Below are 16,079 nucleotides of genomic sequence, written 5' to 3' on the forward strand. Positions count from 1 at the left end.
TTGTAGCTGACCCTTCCTGCTTGACTAACTGTCCTCACCCACAGTGAGACACCTGGCTCCTGCCCCCGCCATCCATTAATTCTTGTGTTCAACCCAGTGTACACTAACGTGGTTTCAGAAATGTTAGTCTATACCCCCATGAGAATGCACCAGCCTCAGTACAGTGTTCTGTCTTCAGTCTTCCTCATGATTACTAATTATATTTTCCTTTCCACTTTCAAATTTTGAAATATGTTAATCAGAGAATTTGCTTCCGTAGTCCCTGGAAAGCTCAGTGGTATGCATACTGCCCCTTCCCATCCTTCCACTGGACACCTGTCCCCTTCCTCTGGCACAGCTCCCAGAAGCTTCTTTGGGCCCTCAAGCCCCACTCAAGCCACTGGCCTGCACCCATGTACCTGGTGGCTCCGCAGCTCCAATACTCCTCCCACTTCAACCACCATGGCCTTCCAGAAGCTTCTGCCCAGACACACCCACACATGCATAACTATATGCAGTGACACTGGAGAGAAAAGACGAAGTCTTGGAGGCTTGTATAGGAAGGGGAGAATATTGGGACAGGAAGTATCAATAATGGTTCAAGACAGGATGGGAGTCTGAGAGCAGAAAGGCCCGTATCCTGCCTGGAGCCCTGGGAGGGAGACCTGCTCTCAGTGCCACACACCAAGAGCAGGGTGCGAGAGGAGGTCAGAAGTGACAGCTTGGCATGTGGAAAGAGAGGTCCTGATGCAGTGGCACTACGTTGCTTGTGGCTTATGTGTAGCATGGACGAGTCCCAGCTGTAGACTCCAGAAAGGCTGCACAGTGGTGTTGAGAGAACTGGCCAACACGACGAGGCCTGGGCCAGGGGAGAGGAAGGCCCCGAGTGTGCAACTCTCCTCACTGGGAGACACAGCAGCAACCACAGACATCAGCATCAGATGCGGGCATGTGCCTGTGGCCAGACAGAACCACTTGTACTTCTCCACTTTCAAACTTTGAAATGTCTTAAACAGATAGAGAGTTAGGTGGGACCAGAGGCACAGGCGAGACGACAGCCAACATCCGAAGACCAAGGAGCGGAGAGGTCAAAGAGGACAGAACAACAGGTCTGTCCTGCCTGTGTAATCATGTTACGTGGCCTCCCTCTGCATCCTGATCCCTCCGTGGAGAGGATGAGGAGGACAAAGAGGAAGGTGAGGAGGAGGATGGGGAAGGAGAGAGGAAGATGGAGAGAACAAAGCAGGTGAGAATGGAGGCGAGGTGGAGGAGTGGAGCAGGGCTTCCTGGGGTTTCCAGCCCATGGACACTGCACATCCCCATCAGGGGATGCAGCGCAGTCCACAGCTCCCGAGGAACACGGGCCCGGGAGTACTTTACTACAGAACAGCGATCCGTATCGCAGCATCGCAGAGGTCTGGTAATTCCTGACGCAGTTGGGGAAATAGGGTTCTGTAACGTAAGGTGGTGCAACAGGGCGTCTGGGCCTAGGCGCTGAGGGGAAGTGGCGAGATCTCTGAAGGATGGACAGCGGGACCCCAAACGTACATTTCCTTCTCCTGGAGTTTGCTGTGACGGCCCCTGGGCTGGCCATGATCTGAATCTCCTTCAGGCTTTTCTGTCTGAGGACAGTGACCCACCTAAGTATGGCCCCTCCCCATGCTCCCTTGGCCTGTCTGGCTGCAAACAGGGATCCTGCCTGGTCTAAACCAACTCTTTTGGAGTTAATCCAGAGAGAGGAAAAAACCAGGGGAACAGGTATTGCAGATCCCATCTGATCTGCGACAGGGATCTGCGGGGGAGAATGGGGGGCAGGCTGCGAGGAGATCCGCTACTTCCCCCCGTGTAAAACCAGGTCCCTTAGGTAATTGTCATCACAGAGGATAAGTAATTAATAGGAAATAGAGAGAATAATAGAAATAAAAGAATACACAGAGACTAAGTTATAGTTTTACAGATTTATATAAAGAAGTTAAGATAAAGCAGGGTACTCAGGAGTCTGCACTACTCTCCCCCGGTAATGCAGCATTAACGTTACATTCACATAGGCTTTTATAATCACAGATATCAATTACCAGTTGCCATAATAGCAGATTTACATACCAGGTAATGCAGTTGCTATGGGTAACAGGTAGTTTTGGTTAGGGTTAAGGGTCTTTTCAAAGGACTTCTAATAATTTCTAATTTATGTAGGTGAACAAACTGTTACAGAGTCTTTCAAGGACTAACTTCTAAGTTCTAAGAGATAGTTATCAATTAACAGAGTGTTAGGGACCGACCTTCCACAGCCCCACCGGACAGAAAAGCGGAGACATCGAGGATGCAATCACACAAGAGGAGGTTTATTTTCTGACTAGCCAGGGTCCAAGCCCCAGAGCACCAACGCAGTGGCCACTCTCACAGGCAAGGACCCCGACCAGAACAACGGCATGCCTTTTATCCCCATGGTGCACAAGCTGCGCACAAGCTGACTACGCATGGATCATGCGTTGACCTTTAAAATGACTGGTTGCCCACTATTGCCTTTTGAAATAATTGGCGGGTTGGTTGCCCTCTATTGCCTGATGGGCCAGTCGCCCGTGCTTCAATGACCTCATCCCATAATTCCCCATACAGCGGCGTAGCAAGCAAGGAATGACCAGAAGGAAAAGTTTGCGGTTAGCTCATTGCCCCACCCAAGTAAATTCCCGACAATTGGAAAAACTCCTCTGCCCTTCCTCTGTCCTACAAATTCCTCTGCCCTATAAGAGGAATAACAAAGAGGTATAGTGGCTCTATATTTCTTTTATCTTTGATCTAGTTATTGTGGACTTAAGGCAGACAGTCAGGAGAGAGCAGGAAGCCCATCTCTACAAAACAAATTGTTCATAACCACAGGGGTGTGTCTCTTGCCTAGGGCACTCATTGTCTCTGCCTCCCATCCTGTGAGCCAGATATTTACCTGTCTTGTCTTTCAAGAACAAGAAGATCTCACAGACCTGAGATAATCGGGAAGCCTCCTGGAAGACATCCGTACTGGAGCTTTGAGAGCCCTCCCAAGGGGAGGCAGCCCTTGGTAGGCGAACTAATGAGTTCACATATTCATTCAGGGCAAAACCCTGCAAACTGCTGTTTCTGTCTTTAATATAACAATATTGGGCAATGCAATGAAATAATGATCCCATGAGCCACATTTCATGAATTCCTCAATCATCTTTGCCCAACAGGGATCTATTGGTAGAATCCCAACACCCCAACACCAGCTTGAGCAGGCCATCTGTGGCCACCAGTGGCTCTGTCAGTGCTGAAATGAAGTCACCACCCAGAACCCATTTCCAAGAGCTCCTAGGAGAAAGGCACCTGCTGTGGGGACAGTATGCTGAGTGTGGGCCAAGGTGAGCCTGGGAGGGTGGGAGCAACCAACTGGGCGACAGAGTCCTTACACACACAGGGCAATAGGAGGGCTGTAAATAAAGTTCCAGCCACTGGCGGACACCAGGAGAGGAGCCTCTGTGAATTGCACATGCTGAAGACCCCACAGGCAGGAGGCGAGACACTGCTGATTGGGCCCCTCTGGACGGAATGGCAACAGTTGAGTCACTGACACGTGCAGCCCAAGATCTCTAGAAAGCCCGGGAAGAGACCCATGCCCAGCCACCGGCAAGGCACAGCTACAGGCAGCACAGACCACAGAAATCTTACCCTCTTCTCCCTGGAGGAAGATTTTGATGTCTACAAAGCACATGTTCCGGTTCGCGCCGGGCGCCCGCGCCTCAGGTGTCCGCGAGCCGCGGCGGGGCCGGCCGGGCTGCCCGCATCACTTGGCGCCCGGCGCGGCGAGCGCTGCCCCGGCCCCCGCGCGGCCCTCCCCACAAAGGGCCGCGGAGCTGCGTGGCCGCCGGCCGCGGCTCGCCTCCGCGGGCGCGGAAATTTGTTGTACTTCTTGGGGCTTTGTTTGTTTGTTTTTCCTCTGTTTCCTTTTTTTTTTTTTTTCGTTATTTTGGACAAAATGTCGGTCCGCGATGTAAAAATTGAGCGAGGAACCTTGGTGGCATTGGGAGCTTTGCAGAAGTTTTCCAAGAGACAACTTCAGCAAGATGTCAAGTGATAGGCAAAGGTCCGATGATGAGAGCCCCAGCACCAGCAGTGGCAGTTCAGATGCGGACCAGCGAGACCCAGCCGCTCCAGAGCCTGAAGAACAAGAAGAAAGAAAACCTTCTGCCACCCAACAGAAGAAAAACACCAAACTCTCTAGCAAAACCACTGCTAAGTTATCCACTAGTGCTAAAAGAATTCAGAAGGAGCTAGCTGAAATAACTCTTGATCCTCCTCCTAACTGCAGTGCTGGGCCTAAAGGAGATAACATATATGAATGGAGATCAAATATACTTGGCCCACCAGGTTCTGTATATGAAGGTGGTGTGTTTTTTCTGGATATCACATTTTCATCAGATTATCCATTTAAGCCACCAAAGGTCACTTTCCGTACCAGAATCTATCACTGCAACATCAACAGTCAGGGAGTCATCTGTCTGGACATCCTTAAAGACAACTGGAGTCCTGCTTTGACTATTTCAAAGGTTTTGCTGTCTATTTGTTCCCTTTTGACAGACTGCAACCCTGCGGATCCTCTGGTTGGAAGCATAGCCACTCAGTATTTGACCAACAGAGCAGAACATGACAGGATAGCCAGACAGTGGACCAAGAGATACGCAACATAATTCACATAATTTGTATGCAGTGTGAAGGAGCAGAAGGCATCTTCTCACTGTGCTGCAAATCTTTATAGCCTTTACAATACGGACTTCTGTGTATATGTTATACTGATTCTACTCTCTGCTTTTATCCTTTGGAGACTGGGAGACTCCCAAAAAAGGTAAATGCTATCAAGAGTAGAACTTTGTAGCTGTAGATTAGTTATGTTTAAAACGCCTACTTGCAAGTCTTGCTTCTTTGGGATATCAAAATGTATTTTGTGATGTACTAAGGATACTGGTCCTGAAGTCTACCAAATATTATAGTGCATTTTAGCCTAATTCATTATCTGTATGAAGTTATAAAAGTAGCCGTAGATGACTAGGAATTATGTCATTTGTATTAAGCCCAGATCTATTTCTGAGTATGTGGTTCATGCTGTTGTGAAAAATGTTTTACCTTTTACCTTTGTCAGTTTGTAATGAGAGGATTTCCTTTTACCCTTTGTAGCTCAGAGAGCACCTGATGTATCATCTCAACACAATAAACATGCTCCCGAAGGCATAGTTTCCTGTCGTAATATTTTAAGTCAGTCTTGTTAGAAGGTGTGTCTGAGATGATTGTTGATGAAATAAAAATGTGGATATGAAGATTGACTACTAAGGACTAGTACAATAAACCAATTATTAAATTGAAAACATTTAAAGTCTTATTAAATGTGTAAAGTTTTTTCCTTTAAGTCTTGAAGTAAGACAATACAATGAGCTTAAATGTGCAAAACTGGATTTTAAACCATTGGTCTCAAACACACATAAAGCTTTACTTTGATAATGTGATGTTTGAGCCAAGAAAAATATAAAATTTTGGCTCACTCAGGAGTCTGATAATGTCTTATGGAACCATCAATTTTGTTTCCAAATTGATGATTTCTGCCCAAGATTAGGCAATATTATTAAACAATAACATTGATCTGATAGCTAATCTATGGTGCATTTTTTACTTCTAATCCTGGTCTTGAATTTTCATGGTATGCTTTACCATTCTTATTATGACACTTGGCCAGCCAATATAGCCAGAGGCAGAGTTAAACACAGAAACTCTTGTCTGCCCTGAAGGTAGAATAGAGCTATATATTATTAGTGTGCAGATGTGGAATTATTTGTCAATTGAAAAAATGCCAAATCATAAGGTTTTTGTAGGTTAAATTCCTTCTTTCTAGTTATTATTACATTTCTTATGGGAGTTAGAATTACTTTGCAATATTCAGATTTGATAAACAGTATAATTATGCTATTTTTCTCCTATCACTAGCATAATTATCCCTGGTCATATAACCAAGGTTTTGGTACATGGGCCAAGTGTCTTCTCCAGTCCTAAATATGGAAATGGAATGTCATCTTAAAATTTATAGAGTGGAACTATTAGCATAAAAATGTACTGCTTCAAGATAATAAAGTAAAAAATGTACAGTGGCATATATTGTCACTAAGAATAGTGGGCTTCTACTCGAGTATTTGTCAATAGTAGTCTTAAATCAGAATAAAAATATAATTACACTTAAAAAAAAAAAAGCACATGTTCCTTGAGCAGCTGAAAATTTATATGAAAATTCTCTGGAACGGGGTTCCTGGGACCACTTTCCAGTTAAAAATGCTAATTGATATAGTGTTTACCAATGTTTACAACATTCTCAGCTGTAGGAAGAAAATGTAGCTCCAGTTCTTTGAAACTTTTGCTATTGAGGTACTTAAGGAACAGGCAACAATAGAAAGATTCTGACAGTGACTTAGGTATTTTGCTTCTGATCCTACGGAGTAAGGTCTCACTTCACATCTCCAAGGCTGCTGCCAATTGCCCTTGACTCTCTGCGGCAGGGGGTTTCACTTTGTCACCCCTGAGCATGCTGGGCATAAGGCAAGGCCGTCTGAAAGTGACAAAGATTTGTATCATCTCTGAAAGAAGTCCTGCAACAATAATGGTTGGGAATTTGGTGGGTAAATATGCCCAGATTCCTCATTCCACACGTGGGATGGACCTGAGGCGTGTGTTATACACGCTCCCACAGGGCCTCCTGCGAATTCGCTCCAATTGCCCACAGTGCTACCTTGCAGCTCACCTCTCCAATTAGTGGGCTGTGTTCTTCCTAAGGCTCACTTCCCCTCACCCCTGTCAGTACTACCTGGGATTGCCTCTCAACTAAGCTACTTGGACTCACAGGTTAATCTCAGGGTCTGCTTCCCAGGAACACACACTTGGATGGCTAGTGTATTCATTCGCCTTCACAGCCAAAGTCCTGGCTGGAAGGGGAATTCTGTGTGCAAAGTTATTTTGCAGCAACACTTGAAAAACATGCTGTTCACCACACTTTTGTCCTTGGCATTTCTGCTTGTCTCATTAGCTCTCATTCTCTTGCTCTTCATTGGTGATGTGCATCAGGAATACAGAAATGTATGGGGAACAGGAGAAGGACTGCCTGTCTACTCAGCTCCTGCCTACAGAAACAAAACATTAAACTTGACTACTCCCTTTGTCCCTCAAGCACTTCTCTAAATTTGAGATCTGTCATTGGCATGCCTGGGTAATTGTGGTGTAGAACAACCAGAGGACAAAATCAAATCAGTTTGTTCTGTAAACATCCAATGTCCAAGCCACATCCATTCTGCTGGGTTCCTTCTTCTCTGGTTCCCCAGTCCTACAACTTTTGTGATCACTGTCAGATAATAAAATATCTTTAGCGACCATGGTACTCCACCCAATCAGTGTTCAGAAATTTTTCTGTCCTGTCCAATATGATAATCTCCAGTCTAGTGTTTTAATGTCAAAGCATCTCACTTCTCACAGATCAGGCTTGGCAAGGGCAGTAGGAAAGGGCAGTGAGGTGAGGTAAGATTCTTCCACAAGCACTCAGACAGTACCTGCACCCCCCCCTTAACCCCAACATCTGCTGAACATGGGGAGGGACACAGGGTCAGGGTGAGGAAATGGCTCCCTACCTGGATGGAGGTTAGCAGCTGTTTAGTCCTGACTTTTACTTCCTCGCCTGGGGCTGCCACCACTGTTTGTGGAACTCATCACTGGGCCTCGAGCCCCTGCATTCCCTGACATTTGGCCTCCATGCAGATCTCCTGAGAGAACGCCTCGAGCTCCCTGCCACTCCCATTTTAAATTTGTTTGTGATTCCCACTCCTTTCTTGTGCCAACCCCAGACTTAAGGAGGCACCAACCAAGATCTGCCAGTGGCCTCCTTGAAGCCTCATCCTCCTGTGCTTTGGGGGTGTCGGGCACTTCCACTTGCACACTCAGCAGACCTTCCAACTTCTGTAAACAGGCCCCGTGACCCCAACACCCCCAGGCTCTGCAGGGTTAGGGAACACCCTCTCAAGGGTGGGCAGCCAGAGTTCATGCGCTTCTGGCCTTTGGGTAGCATGGAGATGGGACAGAGCTAAAGAAGCCACAAGAAAAACACCACAGCTAACAGAAAGAAGTGAAACAGAGCGTGCATTTTAATGGTGCCGTCAGGGGAAGGATTTGTTGATCCACACCATTTTCCTGGATTTCTCATAATCCACAGGGGACAGATGTGGGCAAACTGCATGGTGTTTGGGCAAAGGCCAGCTCCACCGTGGTGCTGCCTGCGTCAGCGTCCACAGCCAGTCCATCAGGTCAGCTTCGTGGCTGTGCCTCCCCAGCTGCCTACCGAGCAGCATGCCCAGCACCGTTTGATTGGCCAGGTGGGGCTTGAAGTACTCATCTGCCTTCCTCCTGATGCTCGCCGTGGATGTGCGGGGACCGGACTTAGAGTGTCCTCTCGGCATGACTGCGTGACTCCCGGGTGGCTTCAGAAAGACAGAACAGCAGAGACAGCCTGTGAGACTCGATGGAGTCAGCATCACCTGACCGAGCAACACCAAGCAGCCCAAGAAGCCCCTCCACACTTGGACCGACCAAACACTCACAGTCACACACGTACACACTCACACGCGTACACACTCACACGCAGTCATGAGAGTCTGCTGTGAGCAATATCTGATTCGAATGTCAGCGTCACCATATCTTTGGTTCCCACACATAAGGGAGTATATTCCTAGAGTGTCTCCTGGTCCCCTGACATGGTGATCCATTCCTGTGTCAGTGGCTGGTCCTGTGCGGTGAGTTTTGGTGTCCTCTGTGGCAAGCTCCCCCTCTCAGGTAAGCTGTCACAGGGGATCCTCAATATAATTCTCTCTGGCCTTCCAGTTCCACACACACTCAAAATTGTGTTCTGATTTATACTGAAATAGCACAGAATTTATTGATTGATTTAGAGGAAAATGGATACCATTTCAAAAACTGATCTTCTGTTCCACAAAGAATTAGTACTTTTAGTATGATTTCAGTTTCGAAACTAGAAGCTAATATAAAGGTGATTGTGCACTTCCTTATATTTGAATTCATTATATTTGTAGGTGTTTCAGAATATTGGTGACCAATGTGAATGGGACATTTATTTGTATTATGTAACCTGGTCAGTAGAAGGATATACAATTTTTATACATTTAACTTATTTCAACCAACCTTTCCTGACCTATTTCCTATGTGATCAGCTTGGGTTTCCAGGAAGGCAATCCCTGAAAAGAAAGACAATTTTCCACACTCTTTTGTCAATAAAATACACCAATATGTTCCTGCCCCCCCCCCCCCCCGCAATTTGTTTAGGACACTGGACATGGCCTCAGTGTCTTAACCCGGCTCCATGTGGGGTAGGAGGAAACCTGGATGACTGACCCTCCCCTGTCACTGCAGAAAGGCAGAGTGAGACCTCGGCCCCCGTTACGGGCAGCCGTGCCTCAATTCTGACTGGTGTCACGCGAGACTGAGTGAGGCAGCCAGTGTGGGGAAGCCACATCTCCTCATATAATGACCCTGTCAGTTCCTCAGGAGAACAGCACTACAAAGAATACAGAGCCGTGTCCCCACCATTACATGTCTGAAAGCCTGGAAAACTTCATGTCCTACCCCTACACAATGCCGACGTGGGCCACCTTGAATGTTAACAACTTAGTTGTATAGCTCAGAGACTGGGACCGTAGCATGACTACTCACACCCCAAATCTCTGCAAATGAACACCCCATTTACATGAATCGCAGATTATAAAAGTATTAATTGCAGAGTCATGACCAAGGCTCCATGCAGAGATTAAGAAGTCAGTAGAAAATTCTAGCTGGGACTAAGCTCCTGATTGGAACTTGAGGCCAAAATTGCTGAGCATTGGCCAAGGCACCTGTTGGGATGGGATGGGTACTGTGAGCTCCTCACACAGGGGAAATGTTAATGAAGGGGTTTGGCACAAGTCAGGGAGAAGCTCTGAGGCCAAGATACCTGAGTGTTCTTCCCAGAAGTGGCTGTGGGGTTGGTGCCCATGGGTGGGTAACAGCTGTTGCTCCTCCCAGCAATGCCCACTCACCGTCTTCAGGCCTGAACCGCAAGTAACCAAGGTGATATGACCAGTATTTGCAACTGGCAAGTGACTGTGTGTGATCCCAAGGTTCCAAGGGCAATTGTGAGTCACCGTTGTCACCATGACTCCTCTGGCTGCTAACCAATCAGGCCCTGGGACTCGGGACAAGAGAGCAAGGTGAGGAGAGGAGTTATTCTTCTCACTGCTCACCCTCTGGTCCAGATTTCTCTTTGGTAGAGACCTCAGCGCTCTAAGAGGTACAATATCCTGACATACCAAGGTAATATAGCATGTTTTTCTGCCATTACCTAACTAATCTACCTGATAAACTCCCGCCCTTTTAGACAATTGGGGGATATGTGACTGTCAATTGTTTGAACTAATACAGAGATGCTCTTCAGAGAGGTGGGTAACAGCATAGGCCTGCAGGGGCAGGGAGCCTTGACCTGATTCTGATTCCCTCTTCCTGTGTCAGCGTGCAGTTCTGCGAACTCAGGACAGATCTGGCCTTGGCACAGCTTCCTGCACTGTCCTGATGTCTCCATGGCGCCCATGGCTTTGACCATTGCACCTTCAGACCTTAAACAGATTAGTCAGACCCCAGTTCCTGATGTCAGATCCCTTCCTTCTTGAAATGCTTGTCATGGTCTCCCCTAACTCAGTTCTAGGCAGACGCAGGGAGCAAGGCACACGAGGTCCTGCCTGTACCAAATTTCTAATGGAGGGGAATACGGCCCAGGGAACAGGCAGTTACCGAACAGTGTGAGGGGTCCATCACTCAGTTTGTTAGTTAGTCAATCAGTCAATAAATTTAGCGAGTATCTACACATTCAGCAATTGAAACAGGTATTGTGCCAGTGAAACAGAATCAAGATTATAGACCCAGACCCATGTGTATGACTTACTGCTGGTAGCAAGTGTGTCTGTGTGTCTGTGTCTCTCTGTGTGTGTGTGTGTGTGTGTGAGTCAAAGGGTGGCATAGGCAGTGAGGATTACACCCCTGTGTCCACTTATCATCTGGATTTCATCATCATGTTTTTCAGGATTTTTGGTTGTGCTGTCTTCCTGAGGTTGTGTGGAGTCGACCAGTCATGGAGCAAGAACCTTCTAAAGTCACTCCCAAGGAACCTGCTCTGAGCATCAAGAAGTCAGGCAAATCCTCCACACGCAGCCAGGTCTCCAAAAACGTGCTGTACTTTCTCATCAGTCGACAACTGGGGAGGCCCAGACATGACGTGGACCTGGCACAGTGGGTGTGGATGCTCTCATAAGCGACACCAGGGTGGAGTTGGCATTTACTAAGGGGTCCTGAGACTTTGATGCTTATTCCTGCCCAGGATTTTGATAATAAATTAAATTAGAACAAACCCCTCCTCCCATATTTCAGCCATTAAAATAGAATCTGTAATTGCACTCCTTTCTGTCTGATGTGTGTTTGTGACATGGCCTTCTTGGGTTACTCTGGCAGGTACTCTGCTCACCCCACCATTCCGTGCAGGGGCTCTCAGACTGGGGCGATGGTGAGATCATGCAGCACATCACATCTCCTCCACCATTAATCTGAAAAACGCCTAAAAGTGATAGTTATGTTGTACTTGGCCTTCCGAGAACCAAAGGCTCTTCTCCCTTCCCATGATGGAGAGTCATGCATTGTGTTTCCTCTAAAAGCTGACCGTTCATCCTAGTGAAAAGTCCTAGTTTAAGAACCGACCCTGAGCTGGGTTGAGGTTTAGGATATCTTTTAACATTGAAGATGTCAGGTACGGGGCTCCTTCCTTTTTAGGTACTTTCTGTCCTCATGGTGTGGGGGTCCAGAACTTGAGCTATATCCTGTAGGACAGCCCTCCAACCTTGCATGCTTCAGTCTCCACATCGTGCTACAACTGAGTTTCCAACAGGCCACCCAAGCACTGTGTGAGGGCAGATGTTCCTGGGTGAAGTTAAGGCTTGGAGGTTACACAGACCCGAGCTCATATTCAAACCTTGATTGCCATAAAGAGTTCTTGGCCAAAACTGATGTTTTGAGAAAAGCATGGTGTTGGAGAAGTTGTTCATAATTCCAAGAAATGTGGCTCTTGTAGCACAAGTAATAAGGAGGAATATAAATCAGATCTTCAACATATGGCCACTGTTCTGAAAAATTTAAGAAGCCATCCGTGATGAATTCATGCTTGACACATAATGAGTGCATGGATGGGCTTAAGGAGGTATTAAAATAGTGCCTCTGGTTTGCAGAATTCCAGAAATGCTTCTCCAGGTAGATGAGTTGAAGGGACCCAGTGCCCTTCCTTCCTAGTCTCCTGAACCACCAGCGACTTCCCTTAACCTCACTCAAAGCCAGTGACCCTGGACAGAAGAGTGCTGGAAGTATTGACCTCAGCATCCCTGCACAAAGGACAAAGTGGGAGTCACAGCATGTTCTCATCACCTGCCATTCACCCCATTGGTGAAGGAGGGATCCCCCACCCCAAATGACATAAGAGGGCTGAGCACGTATCACCCAGCAGCGGGCAGATGGGATGGGCGGCAGCTCATTACTCACATGGAGTGAGTGGCGGTCTGGGGAAGAGGGCAGGGCAGGACATGCAAGGCCACAGGGGGCAGTGCTCAGGAGCAAAGGGAAGCAGCAAGGGCTGTGGGAGGGAGGCTTTTTACTGACCAGAGGGTGAAGTTCCTGCTCCCTTGTTCCCATGCTGGGATGTGACTGGTGTGCTTGGGTGGGTTGGTGCAGGCAGAGGCCTGAAGCCTCTTTGCTTGAGGACCAGGGATCGTGCAGCTGTTGCAGCCCTGTGGGAACTAGCTGGGTGGGGAGACTTTCCCCATGGGCAGGGCACATGTCTGGTGACAGCATGGGAGTTCATGGCCAGGCCTCTGAGGCCCTGTGAGTCTCAGAGCCATCAAGGCCACACATGGAATTTCAGGCCAGCAGCAGATGGAATGGCTGAGGAGAGTATAGAGCAGCAAGCCACCAAAGAATTATACCGCCATAGCCTCCTGGAAAATAAAAAGTTTTTAAGATACACACACACACACACACACACACACACACACACATATTGTGAAGAAAGCTGAGACTTGAAGGGTGCACTCAGCAACTGACCGAAATACAGGAGTTGTAACTGGATCCATAAGCAACAAAATGTTTTTCAATAATATTTTTAGTTCCCTCATATTTGAAATGAGTTTTCAATGTCCACATTATGGCTCAGGCTGGCAGCTCTAAGTGACCTTGACAGTGAGATTTATCTGAGCCCAGGTAGTTTAGCATCTACAGTCTCAAAATGGGCAGAAAACAGACAAAGAACTCTCAGTAAGATTTGCTGACCTCCTGAAAGCAGAGAATAGAATATTGGTTGCCAGGGGCTGGCGAGAGGAGAGTGTTAGGAAGATGGAGATCAAGGGATACAAAAATTCAGTTAGACAGGAGGAAAAAGTTCAAGAGATCGATTGTTCAGCATGTTGCCTACAGTTAATAACAACCTACTGTACTCTTGAAAATTGCTAGGGGAGTAGACTTGAAGTATTTTCACCACAAAAAAACACAAGTATGTGAGGTAATACAATGTTAATTAGCTTGAATGAGCCATTTCACACTGTCTGTGTGTTTCAAAACACACAGACTTGTAACTTTCTGTTACACTGATGCATTGGTTTTTGCCTTTCTTTCCCAGGAGAAGCAAAACGTCCTAGGAAGCCTCACACCACCTGTTTGTCGGAGAAGACAACCTCAAAATACTCCACCACATACCAAGCCCAGAGACCCACTGAGCCTGTGCGAAAGGCTGAAAGAACGACCCATGTTAACCCCTAGCTTATTGTAATACTAAAATCCTCTCCCTAGCAGGGACTTATCCACCATTTTCTGATCATGGGATGTATGTACTAGCATGATTTCTCTTGTGCTTGCATGCCCTGCACTCCACCCCAAACATACAATGATGTTTGTACCCCTCATGCATTATTCATTTCAACTGCAGAAACCCCCCCTGACCCTGTTGGGGTCAGAAAGGTAGATTTGAGGCCATTCATCACCTGCCCCTCCCAGTTGACACATCCACTGAAATGAATCCTTTTCTCCTTAACAATTCTCCCTGTCTCAGGAACTGGCTTTGTGTGCAGCAGGCAACATTGAACCCCGCCCCCCTTGTGGGTTTGTTCACAGAGTCAGGAAGAGGGAGAGGTGGGTATAGACTATAAGACACAGTGAGAAATAGCTTGATGTTTTGATGAATCAATTTGTTAATTGACCAATAAATATGTATATTTTTATCATGTACAACATGATATTTTGAAACACACAGACGGTGTGAAATGGCTCATTCAAGCTAATTAACATTGTATTACCTCACATACTTGTGTTTTTTGTGGTGAAAATACTTCAAATCTACTCCCCTAGCAATTTTCAAGAGTATAGTAGGTTGTTATTAACTGTAGTCAACATGCTGAACAATCGATCTCTTGAACTTTTTCCTCCTAACTGAATTTTTGTAGCCCTTGATCTCCATCTTCCTAACACTCTCCTCTCACCAGCCCCTGGCAACCAATATTCTATTCTCTGCTTTCAGGAGGTCAATCTCTTTAGATTTCACATGTAAGTGAGATCGTATGGTATTTGCCTTTCAGTGACTTCCAAGTCCATCTAGGACATGGTTCAATTTTTTTTTTTTTGGTTGTTTGGTGTATCTACAATGCAAGGAATTTTATATCATCTTGATACTAGTTCTGTCATCACTCTTGCTCTCACTATTTCCCCTACAGACATCTGCTTGCCATTTGCCTCTTCGTTCTCAGATGCATGGCCTGTCGCATTGGCTGGGGATGAGCTAATATCTGTGGGATTGCCCACAGGTGGAGGCAGTTTACAACTTCTGCAGAATTGTTTTCACACTCAAAATCCACCATTAACCGTATTAGCCAACTTTCGTCTTCCAGTTCTAAATATCTCTTTTTTTCTGTACTAAACCATAAAAGCTGGGTTACGGAGTGTTTTTACATAATGCTGAAAAATATTATTTCTGACAACCAGTAAGAAAATTTGGACAACTTAAAAAAATCTAATGTATTGCAGTTCTGAGGTTAAGATCAGATACGATGTGGTTAGGAGATGAATTTCTAAGTCTAGTTAATTTTGACTTACATGGTCACATGGTACTATTGGCTGTCATATTGGACAGCACAGTTCTAGAGGGCCTGCAGATGGGTGTGGACATTTTGTAAACCTTCTGGAAATTGCATTCCATATTGGATGTGTATCTGTATTTTTCTAGGTAGTGAGTCTGAGACAACATAGGGACAAGTCTCAGGCCCCTGAGCCTAACCATGAAAGTGAACTTAACTAGGTCTAATTAACTACAAAGAGCTAAAACAAATCGTTTCCTAAACTGTGGAATTTAACCCATAATCATGTAAGGGCAGCGTTAAACTCTCTGTCCCGTGGGTCATGATTTTCAAGACCAGTAAAGCAAGACACTGACACAAGCTGATAAGTTACCCCTCTATAAAGAAACCAGACCTATCCAGACCTAGCTGCCTCAAGTCAGAATAGACACCCATACTGACATTATCTTAACTTTGTAATTTCATTTTAATGCCAAAATCATGCTCATATTAGAGGTTTAACATGATAATGAGACATACAATGCATGAAGAAGCATGTAATATAACTAAACAGCACAAAAAAAGTCCACCTCTACGTGCGCATACATCACCCCTTTCCCACCTAACCCCCTTTAAACTGTCCCTGAACCCCAATCACAAAGCCATCCAGAAATTCTTCCTCCTATGCTGATTGCCTTGTGCTAGAGCATAAGTCCCAATAAAGCCTTGTCTGGGAAAACTTGCTTGGCCTCTTGTCAATTTCCATTGCATAGATAGCCTAAGAACCCATGATTGGTAACATATTTTGTGGCATCCCAGAAGGAACCACGGGATTAGGGGAACATTTCCCTTCCCCTTATGGCTGGAGGGTCAGCTGGACCTCCAGATTGG

General features: G+C 46.3%; 2 long non-coding RNA genes and 1 pseudogene across 3 annotated transcripts; 2 read left to right on the plus strand and 1 right to left on the minus strand.

Moving 5' to 3' along the window:
- The first annotated feature begins 4,008 nt into the window (after positions 1–4,008).
- Positions 4,009–5,213, plus strand: LOC142865829 (ubiquitin-conjugating enzyme E2 E3 pseudogene; annotated as a pseudogene). The gene has a single exon (XR_012915929.1). The product of XR_012915929.1 is annotated as a ubiquitin-conjugating enzyme E2 E3 pseudogene (transcript).
- A 2,919-nt stretch (positions 5,214–8,132) lies between these two features.
- Positions 8,133–10,147, minus strand: LOC142865868 (uncharacterized). Its single transcript, XR_012915955.1, has 3 exons — positions 10,013–10,147; positions 9,208–9,260; positions 8,133–8,489 (listed from the first exon to the last, which is right to left on the minus strand). It is a non-coding gene; the product is annotated as an uncharacterized LOC142865868 (long non-coding RNA).
- Positions 10,148–10,240: 93 nt separating this feature from the next.
- Positions 10,241–11,504, plus strand: LOC109730227 (uncharacterized). The gene is made up of 2 exons (XR_002223009.2): positions 10,241–10,371; positions 11,135–11,504. It is a non-coding gene; the product is annotated as an uncharacterized LOC109730227 (long non-coding RNA).
- The last annotated feature ends 4,575 nt before the right edge of the window (positions 11,505–16,079 follow it).

The sequence above is a fragment of the Microcebus murinus genome, chromosome X (assembly GCF_040939455.1).
Source record: "Microcebus murinus isolate Inina chromosome X, M.murinus_Inina_mat1.0, whole genome shotgun sequence".
Classification (NCBI taxonomy): Eukaryota; Metazoa; Chordata; class Mammalia; order Primates; family Cheirogaleidae; genus Microcebus; species Microcebus murinus.